Source organism: Bombina bombina, chromosome 6, assembly GCF_027579735.1.
Source record: "Bombina bombina isolate aBomBom1 chromosome 6, aBomBom1.pri, whole genome shotgun sequence".
Classification (NCBI taxonomy): domain Eukaryota; kingdom Metazoa; phylum Chordata; class Amphibia; order Anura; family Bombinatoridae; genus Bombina; species Bombina bombina.
In genome coordinates, this window is record NC_069504.1 from 569,276,094 (window position 1) to 569,299,413 (window position 23,320).

The 23,320-nt window shown below is 41.5% G+C and overlaps 1 protein-coding gene across 1 annotated transcript in view; it reads right to left on the bottom strand.

The window, feature by feature from the left end:
* The window catches only part of MYO1E (myosin IE), a 416,633-nt gene that overhangs the window by 242,693 nt on the left and 150,620 nt on the right, over window positions 1-23,320 (bottom strand). The gene's annotated exons all lie outside the window — the stretch shown is intronic.

Below are 23,320 nucleotides of genomic sequence, written 5' to 3' on the forward strand. Positions count from 1 at the left end.
TTTAAAATGCGCATGCACCAAATTATTTTATGCAGACTTAGTTTTGTTGCGCGCTCCCGTTTCACGCATGCGCATTCTTCCCCCCAGCCAATAAAGACTAAACGTTGTGATAGCTGCGGTCTTGGAAAACGGGTCACGGATTGAAAAAATTTGTAGTTTGGAATATAACATAGTACTGAATGAATACATTATTGTTATTCATTCAATACTATGTTGCTAGCGCGATTGACGCATGCGCATTGTAGACTTGTTCCACCGAGAATCTCATGCCCTGTGGAGTGATGGAGCACCTGTTCAATGCGAACGCGGATTTGACATACGTATGGAGTGGCTGGGACCGCTCTATACGTCAGCACAATTAACTAGAGGAAGTAGATGGTGGGCAGAGTTAGCGCGGCAACGGTAGGACATTTTATAGATATATAAAGTTGAAAAAATAAAATGAATGTAAAAAAAAAAGTTAGCGATCTCAGTATATTTAACATATAGAGGCCTATTTATCAAGCTCCGAATGGAGCTTGAGGTCCTGTGTTTCTGGCGAGCCTGCAGGCTCGCCAGAAACACCAGTTATGAAGCAGCGGTCTAAAGACTGCTGCTCCATAACCCTGCCCACCTGCTCTGATGAGGCGGACAGGAATTGCCGGAATTCAACCCGATCGAGTACGATCAGGTTGATTGACACCTCCTTGCTGGCGGCCGATTGGCCACGAGTCTGCAGGGGGCGGCGTTGCACCAGCAGCTCACAAGAGCTGCTGGTGCAATGCTGAATACAGAGAGCGTATTGCGCTCTGCATTAAGCAATGTCTGTCGGACCTGATCCACAATGTCGGATCAGGTCCGACAGACATTTCATAAATAGGCCTCATAGAGTATATTGATGTGTTCTAGAGGCTCTAAGTTTACTTTCACTTTAAATGGTGAATTTTGTAGATAAATCATTAGATACATTTTTCTAATTTAATTGTAATTGACCACACATAGTAAAAAAGTAGCTAAGGAAGTGGACACAAAGTTCTTTGAGTTAACTTACTAAACAAAAAAAATATGAAATTATGCATTTAGAAGAGCTATGTAAACATTTTAAAAAATAGTTTTTGCAAGCAATATGTTTAAATTTATGCTGAAATTGACAAAAAAATAAATCTCTGCAGATGGCTGGATCCTATTAACAATTTACTTTTACATTTTAAATTCTCTAATTTAGATGCATCATGGAAGAAATTTATTTTAATTATTGCCAGTAAATAATGTATAAAAAAGCACAACCCCCCCCCAAAAAAAAGATTGAGATTTGAGATACTAGATAAGAATTTTTAATTTTTTCCAAATAGATAATATAAAATTCCCTTCTATAACGATGTGTTTCACTTCTAGAAAATGGTTGCTGAGAAAGGGATCATAAAGCTAGAAAGCAACATGAAAACCACAAATACAATTTAACATTTTCCTAAAACAGTTAGATTTGAAAGTAAGATTTTTATTTTCTTACGTTCTTTAATGTCATTTCAGTTTGACAATCAACAAGCAGGGCATTGCTAGTGCATATTCATATTCATTCATATTCTATTGTGGTTCTTTACCAAATAATATTAATAAGGGGCAGAATAGACTAAATTAAATTGTAATAATTCATATCATTTTAAACATCTTTCCAGTTTACTTCTTTAATCAAATTCATATTGTTCTCCTGAGTCCTGGCATTCTTTATTAAAGAGTAAACATAGAAGGCTCATAGCAGCTCATGAGCGTGCACGTATCTTTAGTGTTTTGTCTGGCAGCAGTGTTTGCAACAATGTATAACACTAATACAAACATAGGGCTTGAATCTAAGTGGTGCACTAACAGTTGTGAGCGAGAGATAAGGGGTTTATCGCGGGTGTTTGTGCGCGTTGGAAGTAGCGCATGTATTGCAAGTTGAAAGTAAATGCGTTCACTCGAGTGCAATTGAATTTAACGCACACCGGGTTAGTGCGACTTTAGAGCTCCTGTTAACTGTAAAATACATTACCAAGTACAGTTACACTCATAATAACACCATCTAATATATATTTTTTTATTTTAAATAAATGCATTAAAAAATTATAAGGGCTCAAAGATATGAGATCTCAGTTGTAAAGGTCTGAGGACTGCAATGGGCTTTAACATTGAAATACATACATATAGATGTCTAAATATATCTATATATACAGGGAGTGCAGAATTATTAGGCAAGTTGTATTTTTGAGGATTAATTTTATTATTGAACAACAACCATGTTCTCAATGAACCCAAAAACTCATTAATATCAAAGCTGAATAGTTTTGGAAGTAGTTTTTAGTTTGTTTTTAGTTATAGCTATTTTAGGGGGATATCTGTGTGTGCAGGTGACTATTACTGTGCATAATTATTAGGCAACTTAACAAAAAACAAATATATACCCATTTCAATTATTTATTTTTACCAGTTAAACCAATATAACATCTCAACATTCACAAATATACATTTCTGACATTCAAAAACAAAACAAAAACAAATCAGTGACCAATATAGCCACCTTTCTTTGCAAGGACACTCAAAAGCCTGCCATCCATGGATTCTGTCAGTGTTTTGATCTGTTCACCATCAACATTGCGTGCAGCAGCAACCACAGCCTCCCAGACACTGTTCAGAGAGGTGTACTGTTTTGCCTCCTTGTAAATCTCACATTTGATGATGGACCACAGGTTCTCAATGGGGTTCAGATCAGGTGAACAAGGAGGCCATGTCATTAGATTTTCTTCTTTTATACCCTTTCTTGCCAGCCACGCTGTGGAGTACTTGGACGCGTGTGATGGAGCATTGTCCTGCATGAAAATCATGTTTTTCTTGAAGGATGCAGACTTCTTCCTGTACCACTGCTTGAAGAAGGTGTCTTCCAGAAACTGGCAGTAGGACTGGGAGTTGAGCTTGACTCCATCCTCAACCCGAAAAGGCCCCACAAGCTCATCTTTGATGATACCAGCCCAAACCAGTACTCCACCTCCACCTTGCTGGCGTCTGAGTCGGACTGGAGCTCTCTGCCCTTTACCAATCCAGCCACGGGCCCATCCATCTGGCCCATCAAGACTCACTCTCATTTCATCAGTCCATAAAACCTTAGAAAAATCAGTCTTGAGATATTTCTTGGCCCAGTCTTGATGTTTCAGCTTGTTTGTCTTGTTCAGTGGTGGTCGTCTTTCAGCCTTTCTTACCTTGGCCATGTCTCTGAGTATTGCACACCTTGTGCTTTTGGGCACTCCAGTGATGTTGCAGCTCTGAAATATGGCCAAACTGGTGGCAAGTGGCATCTTGGCAGCTGCACGCTTGACTTTTCTCAGTTCATGGGCAGTTATTTTGCGCCTTGGTTTTTCCACACGCTTCTTGCGACCCTGTTGACTATTTTGAATGAAACGCTTGATTGTTCGATGATCACGCTTCAGAAGCTTTGCAATTTTAAGAGTGCTGCATCCCTCTGCAAGATATCTCACTATTTTTGACTTTTCTGAGCCTGTCAAGTCCTTCTTTTGACCCATTTTGCCAAAGGAAAGGAAGTTGCCTAATAATTATGCACACCTGATATAGGGTGTTGATGTCATTAGACCACACCCCTTCTCATTACAGAGATGCACATCACCTAATATGCTTAATTGGTAGTAGGCTTTCGAGCCTATACAGCTTGGAGTAAGACAACATGCATAAAGAGGATGATGTGGTCAAAATACTCATTTGCCTAATAATTCTGCACTCCCTGTATATATGTGTGTGTGTGTTTATATGTGTGTACATATGTATGTATTTAAAGGCAAATATACATGTACATACATATGTATACATATATAGACATATACATAAGTGCATTGCAGTCAAGTAGATATATAGATATATATACATAAGTGCATTGCAGTCAAGTAGATATATAGACATATATACATAAGTGCTTTGCAGTCAAGTAGATATATAGACATATATACATAAGTGCATTGCAGTCAAGTAGATATATAGACATATATACATAAGTGCATTGCAGTCAAGTAGATGAAAACAAGTAAAATCATATTGATGCAATATTCATATTTAATAAAGTGTTTAACTATGTATGTTCTGTAAATATTTCACTTTTTCAATGTTCTTCTCATAGGGGAATATGTATTTTCAAATAGATATTCCTATATATATATCTGTATATATCTATACCTATATATATATATATATATATATATATATATATATATGCACACTGTTTACCAAAAACATCATATATATAGAAATATAGATTTATGAATATATAGAACATATTCTGCTATGTGAAGAACATTGGAATTTGAAATATTAATATTGAGTTATCACATTTGTGAAAACATGATCAGGTTTGTGTGAGTTGTTTGGTGTTTTACACTCTATTGAAGTCTATGAAGGAATATGTTAGCGGGTTGCAATATTCTAACTTTGGCTTTTTGCGTGCTTCAGGTTAGCGCGCGAGCAAACACTTTTTACTTTCAACTTGTAATATGCTCGGTACTCAAAGCGAGCTAAAAGCTTAATTCTAGTGGAGTTAGCGTGCGAGCAGGAGCAATAAATAGCGCTGCACTCGTAATCGAGCCCATAGTTGCAAAACTTGCAAACACTGCTTCTATACCATAATGCCATGCAAACTTGATGATATAAGTAAATTGGAAAGTTGTTTGACATTTTGTGCTCTATCTGAATCACAAATGTTAAATTTTTACTTCACTGTCCCTTTAACATCTCCAACATTTTCAAATACTTATTCATAAGTGTGTACTTATATCCTAATAAGCTACTCCTGTGAGAAACATGGCTACAAACATTTACAGTTGCAAGAAAAAGTATGTGAACCCTTTGGAATGATATGGATTTCTGCACAAATTGGTCATAAAATGTGATCTGATCATCATCTAAGTCACAACATTAGACAATCACAGTCTGCTTAAACTAATAACACACAAAGAATGAAATGTTGCCATGTTTTTATTGAACACACCATGTAAACATTCACAGTGCAGGTGGAAAAAGTATGTGAACCCCTAGACTAATGACATCTCCAAGAGCTAATTGGAGTGAGATGTCAGCCAACTGGAGTCCAATCAATGAGATGAGATTGGAGGTGTTGGTTACAGCTGCCCTGCCCTATAAAAAACACACACCAGTTCTGGGTTTGCTTTTCACAAGAAGCATTGCCCGATGTGAATGATGCCTCGCACAAAAGAGCTCTCAGAAGACCTGCAATTAAGAATTGTTGACTTGCATAAAGCTGGAAAGGGTTATAAAAGTATCTCCAAAAGCCTTGCTGTTCATCAGTCCACGGTAAGACAAATTGTCTATAAATGGAGAAAGTTCAGCACTGCTGCTACTCTCCCTAGAAGTGGCCGTCCTGTAAAGATGACTGCAAGAGCACAGCGCAGACTGCTCAATGAGGTGACGAAGAATCCTAGAGTGTCAGCTAAAGACTTACAAAAGTCAATGGCAAATGCTAACATCCCTGTTAGCGAATCTACAATACGTAAAACACTAAACAAGAATGGATTTCATGGGAGGATACCACAGAGGAAGCCACTGCTGTCCAAACAAAACATTGCTGCACGTTTACAGTTTGCACAAGAGTACCTGGATGTTCCACAGCAGTGCTGGCAAAATATTTTGTTGACACGTGAAACCAAAGTTGAGTTGTTTGGAAGAAACACACAACACTATGTGTGGCGAAAAAGAGGCACAGCACACCAACATCAAAACCTCATCCCAACTGTGAAGTATGGTGGGGGGGCATCATGGTTTGGGGCTGCTTTGCTGCGTCAGGGCCTGGACGGATTGCTATCATTGAAGGAAAAATTAATTCCCAAGTTTATCAAGACATTTTGCAGGAGAACTTAAGGCCATCTGTCTACCAGCTGAAGCTCAACAGAAGATGGGTGTTGCAACAGAACAATTATCCAAAGCATAGAAGTAAATCAACAACAGAATGGCTTAAACAGAAGAAAATACGCCTTCTGAAGTGGCCCAGTCAGAGTCCTGACCTCAACCCGATTGAGATGCTGTGGCATGACCTCAAGAAAGCGATTTACACCAGACATCCCAAGAATATTGCTGAACTGAAACAGTTCTGTAAAGAGGAATGGTCAAGATTTACTCCTGACCGTTGTGCACGTCTGATCTGCAACTACAGGAAACGTTTGGTTGAAGTTAATGCTGCCAAAGGAGGTATTAAATCCAAGGGTTCACATACTTTTTCCACCTGCACTGTGAATGTTTACATGGTGTGTTCAATAAAAACATGGCAACATTTCATTCTTTGTGTGTTATTAGTTTAAGCAGACTGTGATTGTCTATTGTTGTGACTTAGATGATGATCAGATAACATTTTATGACCAATTTGTGCAGAAATCCACATACTTTTTCTTGCAACTGTATATAGTAAGGAAATATTCTGCATTATATCAAAATAAAAATCAAATTCTCCAGTCATATTAGATGCCTTATTTTTGTATTGGTTTCAGTGTAAAATCACATGATCACATTACATAAGAGCAATCTCATTCTAACATGAGGTTATTTGTAGATAAACAATAGCTGCATTTATTGCGTGTCTAATAATCCTTGCTTGAAGTGGCACAGATTAATACTCATTCATGCCCAACCACATACACAATTATTTCATTCAAAGTCTCTCATGAACTACAGTGCTTGTCTGATACGTGGAAGGGTCAAGAACAGCTAAGAGAGCTCAGTTAAGTATTTTATAGTGAATTTTCCTAATGCTTCTAATTCTCGTCAATGGTCTGATATATTCTAACTTTCCTAGTGCCAGATTACTAAAGGCCCAACATATGAGGTATACAGTGAGATAACTTATACATGTTAAAATCTTCTGCTGAATTCCTACTGCAGTATTGGGCAACAAACCAAAATAAAACTGCTAGTTGAGTCACTTGACCTGACAATTAAAGGGACACTCAAGTCAAAATAAACTTTTATGATTCAGATAGATCATGCAGTTTTAAGACACTTTCCAATTTACTTCCATTATCAAATTTTGCACATGTTAGAAAATGAGAAAAAATAAATTTGCCAGAGAAAAAATTGGCTTCTTATTTGAAGCTTTTTTTGGGTGAAGAGGCACATTCTGATCTGGCTAATTATATGAAATGATATAAAATTATTAGGCAAGTTGTATTTTTGAGGATTAATTTTATTATTGAACAACAACCATGTTCTCAATGAACCCAAAAAACTCATTAATATCAAAGCTGAATAGTTTTGGAAGTAGTTTTTAGTTTGTTTTTAGTTATAGCTATTTTAGGGGGATATCTGTGTGTGCAGGTGACTATTACTGTGCATAATTATTAGGCAACTTAACAAAAAACAAATATATACCCATTTCAATTATTTATTTTTACCAGTGAAACATAGAAACATAGATATTGACGGCAGATAAGAGCCATAGGCCCAGCAAGTCTGCCCGACCTTACCTAACAGTATAAACTTATCTAGTTCGTAGGATAGCCCTATGCTTGTCCCATGCATTTTTAAAGTCCCCCACAGTGTTTGTTGCTACTACCTCTTGAGGAAGTTTATTCCATAAATCAATCACTCTTTCTGTAAAGAAGTGCTTCCTCAAATTACTTCTGAATCTACTACCCTTTAGCTTGAGCTCATGACCCCTTGTTCTTGAATTTTCCATTTTATGTAAAATACCCACAGCCTCAGTTTTACTAAACCCTTTAATGTACTTGAAAGTTGCTATCATATCACCTCTTTCCCTTCTCTCCTCTAAGCTATACATATTTAGGTCATTGAGCCTATCCTGGTAAGTTTTATTTTTTAGAGCATGTACCATTTTGGTAGCCCTCCTTTGCACAGATTCAAGTTTGTTAATATCCTTCTGAAGATATGGTCTCCAGAACTGCACACAATACTCAAGATGAGGCCTAACTAATGATCTATAAAGTGGCATAAGAACCTTACTATTTCTGCTGCAAATACCTCTACCAATACATCCAAGCATTCTGCTAGCCTTACTCGCTGCATTACTACATTGTTTACTAAGTTTTAAATCATCTGAAATAATAATTCCCAAGTCCTGTTCCTCGTCTGTAACAGTCAGTAAAGTGTCATTGAGTCTGTAATTAACATTTGAAACCAATATAACATCTCAACATTCACAAATATACATTTCTGACATTCAAAAACAAAACAAAAACAAATCAGTGACCAATATAGCCACCTTTCTTTGCAAGGACACTCAAAAGCCTGCCATCCATGGATTCTGTCAGTGTTTTGATCTGTTCACCATCAACATTGCGTGCAGCAGCAACCACAGCCTCCCAGACACTGTTCAGAGAGGTGTACTGTTTTCCCTCCTTGTAAATCTCACATTTGATGATGGACCACAGGTTCTCAATGGGGTTCAGATCAGGTGAACAAGGAGGCCATGTCATTAGATTTTCTTCTTTTATACCCTTTCTTGCCAGCCACGCTGTGGAGTACTTGGACGTGTGTGATGGAGCATTGTCCTGCATGAAAATCATGTTTTTCTTGAAGGATGCAGACTTCTTCCTGTACCACTGCTTGAAGAAGGTGTCTTCCAGAAACTGGAAGTAGGACTGGGAGTTGAGCTTCACTCCATCCTCAACCCGAAAAGGCCCCACAAGCTCATCTTTGATGATACCAGCCCAAACCAGTACTCCACCTCCACCTTGCTGGCGTCTGAGTCGGACTGGAGCTCACTGCCCTTTACCAATCCAGCCACGGGCCCATCCATCTGGCCCATCAAGACTCACTCTCATTTCATCAGTCCATAAAACCTTAGAAAAATCAGTCTTGAGATATTTCTTGGCCCAGTCTTGACGTTTCAGCTTGTGTGTCTTGTTCAGTGGTGGTCGTCTTTCAGCCTTTCTTACCTTGCCCATGTCTCTGAGTATTGCACACCTTGTGCTTTTGGGCACTCCAGTGATGTTGCAGCTCTGAAATATGGCCAAACTGGTGGCAAGTGGCATCTTGGCAGCTGCACGCTTGACTTTTCTCAGTTCATGGGCAGTTATTTTGCGCCTTGGTTTTTCCACACGCTTCTTGCGACCCTGTTGACTATTTTGAATGAAACGCTTGATTGTTCGATGATCACACTTCAGAAGCTTTGCAATTTTAAGAGTGCTGCATCCCTCTGCAAGATATCTCACTATTTTTTACTTTTCTGAGCCTGTCAAGTCCTTCTTTTGACCCATTTTTCCAAAGGAAAGGAAGTTGCCTAATAATTATGCACACCTGATATAGGGTGTTGATGTCATTAGACCACACCCCTTCTCATTACAGAGATGCACATCACCTAATATGCTTAGTTGGTAGTAGGCTTTCGAGCCTATACAGCTTGGAGTAAGACAACATGCATAAAGAGGATGATGTGGTCAAAATACTCATTTGCCTAATAATTCTGCACTCCCTGTACAGTGATACTGGGCTTGACAAATACACACCACTCCAAAGATTGCGACTGGCACCTAATTTACAGCCATATTGATTTGCAAGCTGCATTTTAAAGTGTGCATTTGCAACGTATGGCTGTCTGCATTGTGCTGTGAATTGCATTTTATTTGGGTGCTATATACACTCTAAAAAAACTAACTGTGAGTATAAACCATAATGGGAGATTGAGGCAGATTAAAGGGAAAGTGAACACCTTATAACTACATACTGTCTTGAAATAAATTAACAAACTTGTAAGTGTGAAAAAAGTTGAATGCTACCTGTTTGCTACACTTTTTTTTCCAATAGCCAAACGCCACTCCTCACTTGCCTTATTTAGTGGAGCCTGTCATGAGATGCAGGACATATGCAGGACACAGCAATGATGGTACAACTCTATTTTATTACAGAGCATAGCAATACACATCCAGACAGGTTGATTGTCTTAAACTAACTGCGACACAGACACCGGACCTAAGCCCCGCCCACCAGCTAGTGACATCACATCCTGCTATCATCACATCTTCCCCTTTTTCAAAGGCAAAGCATACATTCGCATATATTAAATAACAAGGTACACCAACAGGGTATACAACAACATTTTGTTTTAGAACATTATAAGAACAGATAGATTAGAAAACATGAACAAATAAATTACATCCTGACTTGGACATCGGGGTAGACTACCCTAGTCCACAGTGACCATGGGATTATTCTGCCCATACTTCCGGTCACTGTTCTAGCTAAAGTCAGTCCCTGTATCGGGCCGGAAGCCTCACCACTCTTCCGCTTGATGTAACTTTGCATGAACTGTCCTCTGATACAGAAGATGGTGAACAAGAGTCTGCTGGAGGCAAAGATATATCCCCGCTATGATCTTGCTGAGGGGAAGGCACCTCTCTTAGAACAGGAGATCCCACCGGCGGTGGTACTGAGGTATCCGGTTCCAGACTCTCAGGTACAGGCTGAAGATGTCTTCGGTTACGGCGTGTAACCGTCCCTCCCTCTGTAAGGACTGTGTAAGACCTTGGTTCTGGAGAGCGGCCCACTACCGTAGCAGGCGTCTTCCATTTCTTCTCATCATCCAGTTTAATTCTGACACTTTGGCCCGCTTTCAGTTCCTGTAAAGGCCTGACAGAATGTCTCCTGTCGTAGAAGAAACGATAACCCTTTTTGGCCTCTTCATCCCTCCTAAGGACTTCGTCCCGAGGAACAGGGCCAGGCGGCTTGAAGACACCCACTGAGGGTAAAGTGGTGCGAATCTGGCGTCCTAGCATCAGCTGTGCCGGGCTAAACCCGGTGGCTTGAATGGGCGTCGCCCTGTATGACAAGAGGGCTAGGTACGGTTCAGATTGCTTTAGAATGAATTTTGTTGTTTGAACTGCCCTTTCAGCCATTCCGTTGGCCTGCGGATAATGTGGACTTGACGTGGAATGTACAAAATCATATTCCCTGCTGAAAGCACTGAACTCTGTAGAAGCGAACTGCATGCCATTATCACTCACCAGCTCCATTGGAATGCCCCAGCGGGCGAACAAGCTCTTCAGGCGAATGATAACGGCCTGACTTGTGATATCATTCAGGGGTGCTATTTCCAAATACCTGGAATAGTAGTCGATAACAACAAGAAACTTTTTCCCGTGCAGTTCGCACAAATCAGCAGCTATTTTCTGCCACGGCCCCGCAGGCAGCGGAGTAGACATTAAGGGCTCCCTTCTCTGAGTAGGCCGGCGTTCCCGGCAAAAGGCACATTTAGACACATGATTTGCAATGTCAGAGCTGATCCCAGGCCACCACACAGCTGTAGCTGCTCTTTCTCTGCACTTTGTGATGCCTAAGTGCCCATCGTGTATCCTGTTCAACATCTCCTTCCTCATGCTGACAGGAATTACAATACGGTCTTGGAACAGCACCAACCCCTCCAGCTCCGTGAGCTGCGACCTCTCTGGCTGGTAAGCATTTAAAGACATCCAGGCTGCCCGGCTCTCGGGCCAGCCATCTCTTATGTACCTTATAACTTCTTGCAGATCTGTGTCCAAATATGTCTCTTTCTTTATCTCTTCCAGTTTCCTTGAAGAAATGGACTTAGAGGCCAGAACCGAATCAACATACACTTTTACATCCGACTCTGTGGAGGATTCTTCAGCAGCAGCCAGCGGGAGCCTGGACAGTGTATCTGCCACAACCAGCTGCTTCCCCGGCACATGCACTGCCTGAACATTGAACCTGAGCAGTCTCATTAAAAGTCTCTGGCATCTCAAGGGTGTTTTGTCGATGTCATAAGAATTGATAAGAGGGACTAGCGGTTTGTGGTCAGTTTCCAGACTAAATTTCTCCAAACCCACTAGATAACGCTGAAAGCGTTCACAGGCCCAAACTGCAGCCAGGCACTCTTTCTCAATTTGAGCGTATTTTGACTCCGCAGCCGTCAGTGTGCGGGAACAGTAGGCGATGGGCTGTAGTTTGTTGTCGTTCAGTTGCAGGAGTGCAGCCCCCAACCCATAACTGCTTGCATCAGCACTAACCACAGTCTTTTTTGAAGGGTCGTAGAACCCCAGCACTGGGGCAGACCTCAGCAGGGACTTAGCATGCAGGAACGCTTTTTCTTGTGAGGGTCCCCAGACCCAGGCAACATCTTTCTTAAGCAACTCTGTGATAGGGTGCAAAACTGTAGATAAATCTGGAAGAAACTTGCCCACGTAATTTACAAGGCCCAATATCTGTCTCAGCTCATGTACATCCGAAGGGCTTTTCATCTGTTCGATAGCCCGAATTTTCTCGGGGTCCGGCTTGATGCCATCCCCGTTGATGATATGCCCAAAGTAGCATAATTCAGTTTTCCTAAAATGACATTTTTCTTTATTCAGCTTCAGCCCAGACTCTTTGATAGCCTGCAGCACACAACTCAAACGCTGATCATGCTCCTCCACTGTAGACCCATACACTAGAATGTCGTCCATGACGACTGCTGTGCCCACGTGGCCACTCAGGAGAGAACTCATTTCCCTCTGAAAGATCTCAGGAGCGGAGGATATCCCAAAGGGAAGTCTGCAGAAACAGAACCGACCTACCGGAGTGATAAAGGTAGTCAGTTTGCGGCACTTTGGATCCAGGGGGATCTGCCAAAATCCGCTAGAAGCGTCTAATGTGGAAAAGAACTTCGCCCCAGCCAACTTCGGGGCTATATCTTCCAGTGTCGGCAGCACAAATCTTTCCCTCTTCACTGCCTCATTCAACCTTTTCAGGTCCACACAGATGCGCACCTTTCCGTTTTTCTTTGCAACTGGAACAATGGGGGCACACCAATCAGTTGCTTCAACAACCTCTTCAATAACCCCCATAGACTTCATGCGCATGAGCTCTTTCTCCACTTGAGGCATGAGCGGGAACGGAATTCTACGAGGAGTAGAAATACTGTACGGGACTGCGTCACTTTTAAGTGCTATACGGACAGGTTTGCAGCTCAGTAGGCCCAACTCGCCAAACATATCTTCAGAGATCTCATTCACTCTGGCCACGAGGCCCAAGTCACAGGCTGCTTTTCTGCTCAATAAACTGTTAACACACTGACCTCGGATCACATGCACCCACATGGTGAACTTCCTTTGTTTGTACTCACAGCTGGCAAGAAATTTCCCCACACAATCAATGCGGCCACCAGGACTATGAACATTTGTAGTAACCTTCGCCAGCTGGGGCTGTCGAGGCAGTTTCATAAATTCAGCAAAAGACATTACAGTGATATCAGCTCCTGTGTCAATCTTAAAATCAACTTTGGCTCCCATTACAGTAAAAGTAACTTTCCAATCTTCCTCTGAGCTTGTCCGTTCCACAACAGACCCCACAAAAGACACTTCCTGACCCTCCTGGTCACTGTCCACCTGCATCTCCTTAATGTATTCAGTTTTACACACCACTTCAAAATGGCCTATTCTGTTACATTTTCTGCATCTTTTATCTCTGGCCGGGCATATAGCACTCTGATCATGAGCCCGGTAGCACCGTGTGCATCGGCCATGTTGCGCCCATCCACTTCTAGGCCTTTCCAATACTTTTGATCTACCGCTCACACTGTGCCTTTCACTAGTAATTTTTCTAGACTGTTGCACTTCATCCACAATACTCTCAGACCTCAGATCAGCACTTTGCTTTTTCACCAGTTCACTCTGGCGGGCCATCCTAATAGCCCCTTCTAACGTTAAATCAGGCTCTAACTGCAGCTTCAGGGAGACTTCAGCATCTGCAATTCCAATAACTATTCTGTCTCTGATTTGCTCTTCTTTAGCAACACCAAACTCACAGAATTCAGCTAATTCATACAGGCTGCGCACAAATGACTCCACAGATTCTCCCACACGCTGATTACGTTTGTGAAAACAGGCTCTCTCATGAATCACATTTCTTTTGGGCACAAAGTGGGCACTGAGTTTATCCATAACTATATCAAAGTTAACTTCTTCCCCTTCTTGAAAAGTAAAAGCATTGAACACTGGCTCTACATCTTTCCCCATGGAGTATAAAAGAGAATTAACTTGTACTTCACCACTCTCCTTGTTCAGTTTGGATGCAATCCTGAAGCGCTGAAACCGCTGACGCCATGTGGGCCAAGCTGCAGGCTGAGAAAAGTCAAAAGGCTCAGGTGGGGTAAACTTTGACATCGTTATCATCAGAAACAGAAGCGTAGTCCAGAACTTCTGACACCATGTCATGAGATGCAGGACATATGCAGGACACAGCAATGATGGTACAACTCTATTTTATTACAGAGCATAGCAATACACATCCAGACAGGTTGATTGTCTTAAACTAACTGCGACACAGACACCGGACCTAAGCCCCGCCCACCAGCTAGTGACATCACATCCTGCTATCATCACAGAGCCCATCTAAACTTGATTCTGGAATAAACACAGATAGCCACTGACATTTTGTTAGTGAAAGTTCCATTGTTCTGCAGTTTTTGTATCTTGTAATCTCTACTTAGGCCAGCTAGTGACAGATATATAGCACAATTAGGCTTGTGAATTCTCCCATGTGTACTTCCAATCCTCAGTACTGGAAAACTGATTTTTTTTTAGAGTTAAATTACAGAAGCGGGAATAATGAAAGTGTATTGTAAGGAACATGAAACACAAAATTTATATTTCATGCTTTACATAGAGCATACCGTTTTAAATAACTATACAATGTAATTATCTTATCAAATTTGCTTAAAGGACTACACAATGCAGTAGAATCACATGATAAAAAGAAAATTATTTAACACCTACTCTGAATTTCAAATAAGCAGAAGATTTTTTTCTGACAAATTTATACTTTCTGGCCCCCTGCATCATGTGACAGACATTCGCCAATAATAGACTAGTATATGTATACCCTGTGAGCTTGTGCACATGCTCAGTAGGATCTTGTTCCCTAAAATGTGTGCATATAAAAAGAATGTGCAAAATTTCATAATAGAAGTAAATTGGAAAAGTTTCAAAATTAAAACTGCATGCTCTTTCTGAATCATAAAAGTTTATTTTGACTTGAGTGTCCCTTTAATTCACTTGGTATTCTTTGTTGAAGTATTGCATTGCAGTACTGAGTTAGCTGCACACATCAGGTTAGTCAATGACAACAGGGATAGATGTGCAGCCACAAATCACCAGCTCCCTGTAGTGCATTACAGCGTTTGAGCATACCTAGGTATGCTTTTCAACAAAAGGATACAAAGAGAAAAAAGCAAATTAGCTATTAGCAGTCAATTGGAAACTTATTTAAAATTGCATGCTCTATCTGAATCATGAAAGACAAATGTTGAGTTTCATGTCCTTTTAAATTGTTTTACTGTGCCTTATCAAACCTTTTATATTACAATCTCAGAGTGTTTAATATTCTTTAAAGCAGGGTTTTTCAAACTTTCCCCCCAAGAACGACTCTACCATGATACCATATACCCAGGGACGAAACTACAGGGAGTGCAGAGGTCGCAATTGCGACTGGGCCCCAAGGGTGGGGGCCCAGCTTAAAAAAAAAAAAAAAAAATATTATTTTTTTAATTTTTTTTTTACAATAAAAAACGTTGACCTGACACTTCCTGCACTGATATCAATTGAGTGTGACCTGATGCTTCACTATTGTCTCTGACTACAGGGGTTAGTGTTTCTGTTTTACCCATTGGTGTTTATGTGTATGTATGTATGTGACTGTGTGTGTATGTTTGTGGATCCAGTAAATTACAGACCTTGTTATTACAGCATGGGGGGGCAGGGGGTAAACAGTGTCAGTCTATACAGTACCACTATATACAGTACGGGGTGGCTGGACCATGTCACAGACTACTGTGGTCACTTTATAAAGTACTGGGGCGGGTAGGGTCAGGCCAGTCATCTCACCGGCAGATTACAGACTGTGTCACTGACTCATTATATACAGTACTGGTGGGTTAAACAGTGTCACTATATACAGTAATAGGGGGTCAGACCATCTCACAGACTGTGGGCACAGGGTACCTCCTTTTGCAGACATGTAATCTGATTCACAATTTTTTTTCTGTGTTAATTGTAAAAAAAAAAAAAAATGATATGTATCAAATTCACTTTTTTTTTTTTTTTTTGGGGGGGGGGGGCCCTTCTTAGATTCTTGCACCTGGGCCCTGTGGTTTCTGGTTACGCCTCTGCTTTCCTACCCTATTTCTATGCTTAGTCTGAAAGTTTCTGAAGTAATATACAAGGTAGCTGCAATTTTTGGCAAAGTGACTAAATTTGAAAGTGTTGTAAAAGATACACACACCACACAAACTATGCTTCAACACACACACACTCATACAATACACCACACACACTCATGCAACACACACACACACTCTCATACAGCACACACACACTCATACAGCACATATACTCTAATACAGCACACACACTCATACAGCACACACACACTCATACAGCACATATACTTTAATACAGCACACACACTCATACAACACCCACACACCACAGACTCTCATACAACACACACCACACACACTCTCATACAACCCACACTCTTATATAACACACTTCACACACTCTCAAACAAAACACACACCACGCACACTCTCATACATCACACCACAATCACTCTCATAATACAAACACAAACACACCACACTCCTACAACACACACACTCTCCTACAACACACACACATAAGTTGCAACCCAGTAAACATGATGTTGCCACCCAGTAATGGGTCCCGACCCGTAGTTTGAAGAACCCTGCTTTAAAGTATTTACACTCTTCATGTAAAACTAAGACTAAGGTAAACTGCCTATATAGATTTTGCCCTCAAATTGTAGCGTTTAGCCCACAAATATATATTACTGAAAGTACCACTGCTCTCTATGAATGTTCATTCCAGAATAAAGTGAGAGAACCAACATTTTTTCCCCCATTTACAAAGAATGCTGAACTAAGCTACTCTTTTCACAACTTAGTCATGAACAAAAAAACAAACAAACAAAAAAGGCCAAAAGGGGCTTTGATGTGAACGGAAAAACAACGACTCTTCCAATATTAGATTCTGCTGAATAGTGTGCTCTGCAGGGAAGTCTACTCATGGAATAGGCATTGTTTAGTTTTGATGCAGTTTTTTCTCACATAGATGCATTTCTAACAAAAACAGCATTTGTTAGCCTATTTTCATATTGTAATTGTAATTTTGCTGTTTTATTGAGATTTAGTAATATAATTTCAGCTATTTAGTTCCCACGCACTGTATTCAATGTTATTGCCATTGGTTTAGTTTCATTTGTTTTGCACCATGGGGCTAAAAGACCACTAATTTCATTCACTTGAAGTTGACAAGAATAATTGTGATATACGCTGTCTATAATAACTGCTAAATTAGAGTATAAGACCAAATATATATCTCAGTCAATGGAATATATTGCAGTATATGGTAATTTGTGATGCATGCAATGATGTTAAAGCGATAGTCAAGTCAAAATTAAATGTTCATGATTCAGATAGGGCATGCAATTTTAAACAACTTTCCAATTTACTTTTATCATCAAATTTGCTTTGTTCTCTTGGTATTCTTTCTTAAAAGCTAAGGTAGGTTCATATGCTAATTTGTAAACCATTGAAACCAACTCTTATTTCAGTGCATTTTGACAGTTTTTCACAGTTAAGACTGGGCTAGTTCATGTGTGCCGTACAGATAAAATTGTGCTCACTCCCGGGGAGTCAGCACTAATTGGCTAAAAGGCAAACCTGTAAAAAAAACTGAGATAAGGGGGCAGTCTGCAGAAGTTTAGATGCAAGGTAATCACAGAGGTAAAAAGTGTATTAATATAACAGTGTTGGTTGTGCAAAACTGGGGAATGGGTAATAAAGGGATTATCTATCTTTTTAAACAATAAACATTTTCAAGTATACTGTCTCTTTAACATAATATTTGCAATAAAAAAACAGAATTTATGTTTACCTGATAAATTTCTTTCTCCTACGGTGTGTCCGGTCCACGGCTTCATCCTTACTTGTGGGATATTCTCTTCCCCTACAGGAAATGGCAAAGAGAGCACACAGTAAGAGCTGTCCATATAGCCCCCCCTCTGGCTCCGCCCCCCAGTCATTCGACCGACGGTTAGGAGAAAAAGGAGAAACCATAGGGTGCCGTGGTGACTGTAGTGTATGGAATAAAAATTTTCAAACCTGACTAAAAGCCAGGGCGGGCCGTGGACCGGACACACCGTAGGAGAAAGAAATTTATTAGGTAAACATAAATTCTGTTTTCTCCTACATTGGTGTGTCCGGTCCACGGCTTCATCCTTACTTGTGGGAACCAATACCAAAGCTTTAGGACACGGATGAAGGGAGGGAGCAAGTCAGGTTACCTAAACGGAAGGCACCACGGCTTGCAAAACCTTTCTCCCAAAAACAGCCTCCGAAGAAGCATAAGTATCGAATTTGTAAAATTTGGCAAAAGTATGCAGAGAAGACCAAGTCGCTGCCTTACAGATCTGATCAACAGAAGCCTCGTTCTTGAAGGCCCATGTGAAAGCCACAGCTCTAGTAGAGTGAGCTGTAATTCGTTCAAGAGGCTGCCGCCCGGCAGTCTCATAAGCCAATCGGATGATGCTTTTCAGCCAAAAAGAAAGAGAGGTAGCAGTAGCTTTCTGCCCTCTCCTCTTACCAGAATAAACGACAAACAAGGATGATGTCTGTCTGAAATCCTTTGTTGCTTCTAAATAGAATTTTAAAGCACGGACCACATCTAGGTTGTGTAACAAACGTTCCTTCTTCGAAACTGGATTCGGACACAGAGAAGGAACAACTATTTCCTGTTGGAAACAACCTTTGGAAGAAAACCAGGCTTGGTACGTAAAACTACCTTATCTGTATGGAATACCAGATAGGGAGAAGTACACTGCAAAGCAGATAATTCAGAAACTCTTCTAGCAGAAGAAATAGCAACCAAAAACAGAACTTTCCAAGATAGTAACTTAATATCTATGGAATGCATGGTTTCAAACAGAACCCCCTGAAGAACTGAAAGAACTAAATTTAGACTCCAAGGAGGAGTCATAGGTCTGTAGACAGGCTTGATTCTAACTAACGCCTGTACAAACGCCTGTACATCTGGCACGGCTGCCAGACGTTTGTGTAACAAAACAGACAGAGCAGATATCTGTCCTTTTAAAGAACTAGATGACAAACCTTTATCCAAACCCTCTTGGAGAAAGAAAAGTATCCTAGGAATTTTAATCTTACTCCAAGAGAATCCCTTGGATTCACACCAACGGATATATTTTTGCCATATCTTATGGTAAATTTTCCTAGTTACAGGTTTTCTGGCTTGAACCAGAGTATCTATAACTGAATCTGAAAACCCACGCTTAGATAGAATCAAGCGTTCAATTTCCAAGCAGTCAGTTGCAGAGAGACTAGATTTGGATGTTCGAATGGACCTTGTACTAGAAGATCCTGTCTCAAAGGTAGCTTCCATGGTGGAGCCGATGACATATTCACCAGGTCTGCATACCAAGTCCTGCGTGGCCATGCAGGAGCTATTAGAATCACCGAGGCCTTCTCCTGTTTGATCCTGGCTACAAGCCTGGGAAGGGAACGGTGGAAACACATAAGCTAGATTGAACAACCAAGGTGCCACTAATGCATCCACTAGTGTCGCCTTGGGATCCCTGGATCTGGACCCGTATCGAGGAACCTTGGAGTTCTGACGAGACGCCATCAGATCCATATCTGGAGTGCCCCATAGTTGAGTTAACTGGGCAAAGACCTCCGGGTGGAGTTCCCACTCCCCCGGATGGAAAGTCTGACTGCTCAAATAATCCGCCTCCCAGTTGTCTACTCCTGGGATGTGAATTGCAGATAGGTGGCAGGAGTGATCCTCTGCCCATTTGATGATCTTGGATACCTCTCTCATCGCCAAGGAACTCTTTGTTCCCCCCTGATGATTGATGTACGCTACAGTCGTCATGTTTTCCGACTGAAATCTTATGAATCTGGCCTTCGCTAGTTGAGGCCAAGCCAGGAGCGCATTGAATATCGCTCTCAGTTCCAAAATGTTTATCGGGAGGAGAGACTCTTCCCGAGACCAAAGACCCTGAGCTTTCAGGGAGTCCCAGACCGCGCCCCAGCCTAAGAGACTGGAGTCGTTCCTGACGATGACCCACTCTGGTCTGCGGAAACTCATTCCCTGAGACAGGTGATCCTGGGTCAACCACCAGCGGAGTGAGTCTCTGATTACCTGGTCTACTTGAATCTGGGGAGACAAGTCTGCATAATCCCCATTCCACTGTTTGAGCATGCACAGTTGTAATGGTCTTAGATGAATTCGAGCAAAAGGAACCACGTCCATTGCTGCAACCATTAATCCTATTACCTCCATGCACTGAGCTATGGAAGGCTGAGGAATAGATTGAAGAACTTGACAAGCGTTTAGAAGCTTTAATTTTCTGACCTCTGTCAGGAAAATCTTCATTTCTACAGAATCTAATATTGTTTCCAGAAAGGGAACCCTTGTGGACGGGGACAGGGAACTCTTTTCTACGTTCACCTTCCACCCGTGAGACCTGAGAAAGGCTAAAACAATGTCTGTATGAGCCCTTGCTTTGGAAAGGGACGACGCTTGGATTAGAATTTCGTCTAGGTAAGGTGCTACCTCAATGCCCCTCGGCCTTAGAACCGCTAGAAGGGACCCCAGCACCTTTGTGAAAATTCTGGGAGCAGTGGTTAAACCGAATGGAAGAGCCACGAACTGGTAATGTTTGTCCAGAAAGGCGAACCTCAGGAACTGATGATGATCTTTGTGGATAGGAATATGCAGGTACGCATCCTTTAAGTCCACGGTAGTCATATATTGACCCTCCTGGATTGTTGGTAAAATTGTCCGAATGGTTTCCATTTTGAATGATGGAACTCTGAGGAATTTGTTTAGAATTTTTAGATCCAGAATTGGCCTGAAAGTTCCCTCTTTTTTGGGAACTACAAACAGGTTTGAGTAAAAACCCAGACCTTGTTCCGCTGTTGGAACTGGGTGTATCACTCCCATCTTTAATAGGTCTCCTACGCAATGTAAGAATGCCTGTCTCTTTATCTGGTCTGAAGATAAGCGAGACATGTGGAGGAAGTTCATTGAACTCTAGAAGATACCCCTGAGAGACTATTTCTAGTACCCAGGGATCTGGAACATCTCTTGCCCAAGCCTGAGCAAAGAGAGAAAGTCTGCCCCCTACTAGATCCGGTCCCGGATCGGGGGCTACCGCTTCATGCTGTCTTGGTAGCAGCAGCAGGCTTCTTGGCCTGTTTACCCTTGTTCCAGCCTTGCAATGGTTTCCATGCTGGTTTAGGCTGGGAAGTGTTACCTTCTTGTCTAGAGGCTGCAGAGTTAGGAGTCGGTCCGTTCCTGAAATTGCGAAAGGAACGAAAATTAGATTTGTTCTTAGCCTTGAAAGGCCTATCCTGTGGGAGGGCATGACCCTTTCCCCCAGTGATGTCTGAAATAATCTCCTTCAATTCCGGCCTGAAAAGGGTCTTACCCTTGAAAGGAATATTAAGCAATTTTGTTTTGGACGACACATCCGCCGACCAAGATTTTAGCCAAAGCGCTCTGCGCGCCACTATTGCAAAACCTGAATTTTTCGCCGCTAAGTTAGCCAATTGAAAAGCGGCATCCAAAATAAAGGAATTAGCCAACTTTAGTGCGTGAATTCTGTCCATGACTTCATCATATAGAGTCTCCTTTTGGAGCGAATTTTCTAGTTCCTCGAACCAAAAAGACGCTGCTGTGGTGACAGGAATAATGCACGAAATTGGTTGAAGAAGGAAACCTTGCTTAACAAATATCTTTTTAAGCAATCCTTCCAATTTTTTACCCATAGGATCTTTGAAAGCGCAACTGTCCTCAATAGGAATAGTTGTGCGCTTGGCTAACGTTGAAACTGCCCCCTCAACCTTAGGGACCGTTTGCCATGCGTCCCTTCTGGGGTCGACAATGGGGAACATTTTCTTAAATATAGGAGGTGGAACAAAAGGTATACCTGGCTTCTCCCACTCCTTAGTCACTATGTCCGCCACCCTCTTGGGTATCGGAAAGGCATCAGCGTGCACAGGGATCTCTAAGAATTTGTCCATTTTGCACAACTTCTCTGGAATCACCAAAGAGTCACAATCATCGAGAGTAGTTAGCACCTCCTTAAGCAGGGCACGGAGATGTTCAAACTTAAATTTAAATGCCACGATATCAGGTTCTGCCTGCTGAGAAACTTTTCCTGAATCAGAAATTTCTCCCTCAGACAGACCCTCCCTCACTGCCAATTCAGATTGATGAGGGTATAACAGATAAATTATCGTCAGCGCCAACTTGCTCATCCTCTGTGTTTAAAACTGAGCAATCACGCTTTCTGGGAAATGCTGGCAGTTTGAATAAAAGATTTGCTATAGAATTATCCATTACTGCAGATAATTGCTGCATAGTAACAAGCATTGGCGCGTGTCATGAGATGCAGGACATATGCAGGACACAGCAATGATGGTACAACTCTATTTTATTACAGAGCATAGCAATACACATCCAGACAGGTTGATTGTACTAAACTAACTGCGACACAGACACCGGACCTAAGCCCCGCCCACATGCTAGTGACATCACATCCTGCTATCATCACATCTTCCCCTTTTTCAAAGACAAAGCATACATTCGCATATATTAAATAACAAGGTACACCAACAGGGTATACAACAACATTTTGTTTTAGAACATTATAAAAACAGATAGATTAGAAAACATGAACAAATAAATTACATCCTGACTTGGACATCGGGGTAGACTACCCTAGTCCACAGTGACCATGGGATTATTCTGCCCATACTTCCGGTCACTGTTCTAGCTAAAGTCAGTCCCTGTATCGGGCCGGAAGCCTCACCACTCTTCCGCTTGATGTAACTTTGCATGAACTGTCCTCTGATACAGAAGATGGTGAACAAGAGTCTGCTGGAGGCAAAGATATATCCCCGCTATGATCTTGCTGAGGGGAAGGCACCTCTCTTAGAACAGGGGATCCCACCGGCGGTGGTATTGAGGTATCCGGTTCCAGACTCTCAGGTACAGGCTGAAGATGTCTTCGGTTACGGCGTGTAACCGTCCCTCCCTCTGTAAGGACTGTGTAAGACCTTGGTTCTGGAGAGCGGCCCACTACCGTAGCAGGCGTCTTCCATTTCTTCTCATCATCCAGTTTAATTCTGACACTTTGGCCCGCTTTCAGTTCCTGTAAAGGCCTGACAGAATGTCTCCTGTCGTAGAAGAAACGATAACCCTTTTTGGCCTCTTCATCCCTCCTAAGGACTTCGTCCCGAGGAACAGGG